Source organism: Silene latifolia, chromosome 10 (assembly GCF_048544455.1).
Source record: "Silene latifolia isolate original U9 population chromosome 10, ASM4854445v1, whole genome shotgun sequence".
NCBI lineage: Eukaryota > Viridiplantae > Streptophyta > Magnoliopsida > Caryophyllales > Caryophyllaceae > Silene > Silene latifolia.
The window spans coordinates 23,329,372-23,334,464 of NC_133535.1; the positions used below are offsets into that span (position 1 = coordinate 23,329,372).

At 33.5% G+C, this 5,093-nt stretch overlaps 1 long non-coding RNA gene across 1 annotated transcript; it reads right to left on the minus strand.

The window, feature by feature from the left end:
* Positions 1-485: 485 nt before the first annotated feature.
* LOC141608886 (uncharacterized) lies at positions 486-4,003 on the minus strand. The gene is made up of 3 exons (XR_012527038.1): positions 3,756-4,003; positions 2,019-2,348; positions 486-983 (listed from the first exon to the last, which is right to left on the minus strand). It is a non-coding gene; the product is annotated as an uncharacterized LOC141608886 (long non-coding RNA).
* Positions 4,004-5,093: the final 1,090 nt, after the last annotated feature.

Below are 5,093 nucleotides of genomic sequence, written 5' to 3' on the forward strand. Positions count from 1 at the left end.
CTTGTTTTATAACAACCTTATAACATAACAATGTTGTCATATATGTTGACCAATGTGGTGACAGTTTAGCATTAATGTGGTGACATTTTCATATTGTACAGCAGTGTGACCATGTTATGAAGCAGAACTTATCATCCCTATGTTGGCAAAACTTGTCTTTTTATAACGTTCAGCAAAACATAGGTACATTTCTCGCTTAAGGTGGTAACATATTCAAGAATCACTTATATGTCACCATCTTTAGAGTATTATGTTTACATGTAAACAGAAATCCACCCTGACATATGGGTGATCATGCTTGCAAAACTTAAATTTTTATCACCTTACCTTATCTTAGTTAAAATGGTAACATATTCCCATACATTAATCACATTTTGCCAAAACTTTTCTTTATAACATTCAGCAAATATAGGTATATTTTTCGCTAAAGGTGGTAACATATTCAACAATCACTTATATGTCACCATTTTTAGAGTATGATCACATTTTGCAGAAACTTGTCTTTATAACATTCAGCAAACATAGGTACATTTCAGCTTAAGGTGGTAACATATTCAACAACCACTGATATGTCACCATCTTTAGAGTATTATGTTTACATGTAAACAGAAATCCACCCTCACATATGGGTGATCATGCTTGCAAATCTTACACATTTTTATCACCTACAATGGTCATATAAGGCGAGGGACATCGACGTACATAGTACTCTCTACTTCAGTCTCTTTCTTAGCCTTCTTCTTTAATTTGGCCCCATGTTCCTTTTTTTTCGTTGACTGCGGCCCTTTGTCGTACAACATAACGGGTTAAGAATAGGAGGCACAGTGGCATCTACCGTTGTTTCCTCTTCCTCCATATTAAGGTTAGAAAGCATCAATGTTACCTCCTCATTAGCCTTAACAAACAACTTATCCACAACAACTCTTGCATCAGCAACATCCTGGCTTATGTTAGAAAGCAGCAATGTCCTAAATATTAACACCCTGAGGAAGAAAATGTATCCATAATAACAATGTATAATATGTCTTAAGACAATAAAGCACATTGTGACCATTTTAGCTTATGTTAATACACTGTAAGATGACAACATTTATGTAAGAATGTGGTGACTTGAGAGAATATGACACAATGTAACCATGTTAGCTTATGTTGCCACAAATTAAGAAGGCGACATTGATGAAAGGACGTGGTGACATAAGACATTATGACACAAATGTAACCATGTTAGCTTATGTTGCTACAAACTAAGAAGGCCACATTGATGTAGGGACGTGGTGACATAATACATTATGACACAAATGTAACATTGTTAGCTTATGTGGCTACAACCTAAGAAGGCAACATTGATGTAGGAACCTGGTGACATAAGACAATATGACAGAAATGCAACGATGTTAGCCTATGTTGCTACACGCTAAAATGGTTACATTGTGACACGTTCTACTTTAAACAAATATGTGACCATGTTTAAACAAGTAAGTAACCATGTTTGTATGTAAGTTGATGCAAATATGTTGTTATGGTGACAATTGTACAATCACACTAAGATAGGTATATGTATGATAAGGTGGTGACACCCTTGTTAAGGTGGTGACATTATCAAAATGCAATTACATGTCACCATATTTTGTTTATTATGTTTAGATGTTAAGTAAAATTCCAAACATAACAATTGTCAGCTAAGGTGGTCACAGTAGAAACAATAGTATAATCACACTAACATAGGTATATGTATGATAAGGTGGTCACATTCACCAATTATATTAACAAGTTAATAATATTGGTACATTCCTCAAACATAGCTACATATCTTTGTTAAGGTGATCACATTTTCAAAAGTCACATTTTCAGCAGTCACATATCCTTGTTAAGGTGGTGACATTATCAAAATTTGATTTCATATCACCATGTTTGTTTAATATGTTTAGATATTAAGAAAAATTGAAAACATAACACTTGTCAGCTAAGGTGGTCACAGTAGAAAAAAAAATCACTTGTATGTTAAGAAAGGATATCACCTTAGCTTAAAGTGATAACATATAAGCTCAAATATGGTCACATAGTGATTCCTGTAAATTGTTTAATAATTAGTCACAAATGTCAAAACATTTTTTATGGCATTTGCTATTGCTTGGTCTTGGTCAGTGAAAATTGAGACAGGGCGGACATACTCACCCCTGAATTAATTGAAAACGTTGAACAACCACTCAAATGATTCTTCCCTCTCGTTCAACAGTAAAGCACAACCGAACATAACGTTGGACCAATGATTGTTTATATCCACAAATGCTCCACATACAAGTTGTAAATGAGTTCCCATTTTGAAGCTTTTATTCCAAGTAAACTGCCTGAAAGATCAGTACCTGACAATCAATAAATTTATAGCCTTGGTTAAAATGGTAACACTGAACTCTAAACTGGTCACACTGTAAGCTAAAATGGTTACATATATTACTGAATAACTACTTTTCAGCTGGCATTTAAATTGACATTACACATTGAACATATGGTTAGTGCACACCAATTTTCCTTTCCATTGAACATATTGTACAGTTATCAATAAACCATTGCTTTGCATTGAATAATCAAATCTTGTACATAGTTGATAAATTGCTCATCTGTGATGAGATTTCTTTGAAATTGTTTGAAGTTTAAGTTAATGTGTAAAAACCCTAAATATATGCAAGCAATATTTTGATAACATTAGTTTTAAATTTAAGTTTCCAACATTATTAGAATCTTCATCAAAACTTGATATTTTCCTTCATCTAATTTAACAACAACAACAACAACAACAACAACAACAACAACAACAACAACAACAACAACAACAACAACAACAACAACAACAACAACAACAACAACAACAACAACAACAACAACAACAACAACAACAACAACAACAACAACAACAACAACAACAACAACAACAACAACAACAACAACAACAACAACAACAACAACAACAACAACAACAACAACAACAACAACAACAACAACAACAACAACAACAACAACAACAACAACAACAACAACAACAACAACAACAACAACAACAACAACAACAACAACAACAACAACAACAACAACAACAACAACAACAACAACAACAACAACAACAACAACAACAACAACAACAACAACAACAACAACAACAACAACAACAACAACAACAACAACAACAACAACAACAACAACAACAACAACAACAACAACAACAACAACAACAACAACAACAACAACAACAACAACAACAACAACAACAACAACAACAACAACAACAACAACAACAACAACAACAACAACAACAACAACAACAACAACAACAACAACAACAACAACAACAACAACAACAACAACAACAACAACAACAACAACAACAACAACAACAACAACAACAACAACAACAACAACAACAACAACAACAACAACAACAACAACAACAACAACAACAACAACAACAACAACAACAACAACAACAACAACAACAACAACAACAACAACAACAACAACAACAACAACAACAACAAAGATTTCCTTCATCTAAAACAACACATTACATCATGCATTATATTGATGAATATTCTTTCCTAAATGGTTGCCTATGAAGTAAAACATTCAACTTAAAGTAATTAAACAACACAACAATTTCAGCCGTAAATTTGATCTAAAAATGCAAATATATCGACCCAAACATATTGTTGCCCTAAAATCTGATGAACAAAAAAAATAACTTTATATTAAAAAATACACACCTTTACTCATCAACATCCACAATTCCGTTTTCAACATCAATAATTTCAGTGTTAACAATACCGTGTTCAACATCAATTTCAGCCTTTTTTTTGTTGTGGATTTATGAGGATTTTACAAAGCTAATTAAAAATATGAATTTGTGATGAACATTTGGTGATTGTTAGATGGATGAATATGAAGAATGAAGAATATAGGTTGAAGATTTGAAGATGGAAAGATTTGGTAGCATGTGGTTGTGTTTGTGTTGATTTTTCAACGTGCCTCTTACACAGATTTGATGGGTATGTACTAATTGTCCCCCACCACTAATAAAATAATACTAGCTTCTCAAATACACTATCCACTATCTATCCACTATCCGCCCCATATTAGTGTAAATGGTATAGATTCGCCCCGTCTTCACCTTGTGACGGATAACGTCCGTCACAAATGAGAATTTGTGTTACTATTATTACTATTACTATGACTATTATTATTTTTATTATAATAATAATAATAATAAACGCGAACTTTTATTAAGATCAAACAAACATTTACAAGAAATTAGTAGGCAGCTGAGATACAATATGGGCTCCTACTCCCTTAGCGATAACAAAACTAAGTCTAGTAAAAAGGTAAGCGGCATCATGAGCCCCGACATCCTGAGAGACTAGAATTTCTGAATCCGCTTGAGCAAGACAACAACATCTGTATCTAGACTCATCCTAGGTTCATCTATGATCATTTTGCTCTGATACCACTTTGTAACACCCTTTTTTAACCAAGGGTCTTAACCAGACACTCCCAGTTAAACGAAGCTGTACCATCTCGGTTTCCCGAGGCAATGTATATCAAATAAAACAATACAAAGGTACTTTAAATAAAATTTACATCATAAACTGAAACGGTCTCAAACAAAACCAAAACATGGTTTAAATCCTTCGGATACAACTTAAGCAAATACTATCAACTGAACTGAAAGTAAAGAATTAAAATTGTCTGACACCTAGCTAGACCACGTGAGAACTAGACTTGTAATAACTCAGCATCTCTCGTCCCAAATCCCAACACAGCCATCAACAATATCAGCAATGATTCCAAACCTGCTAAATAGTCTGTTCCCCATTCAATCGGAAATATTAAATGGTTCATAACAGGTCACCCAAGAGATAGGTAACAATTTGACACAAGACACAAACAAGTCAACCAATGGTTGAGTAGAAATCCCCTATAGACTAAAAGAATAACACATCTATATTATTCCCGCTCAAGTTTCCCGCTCATCTTTTCCCCCATACGAAATATTCCCTTCTAGAATATTCCCTTCTAATATATTTCCCTTCTAATACATTGTAGTC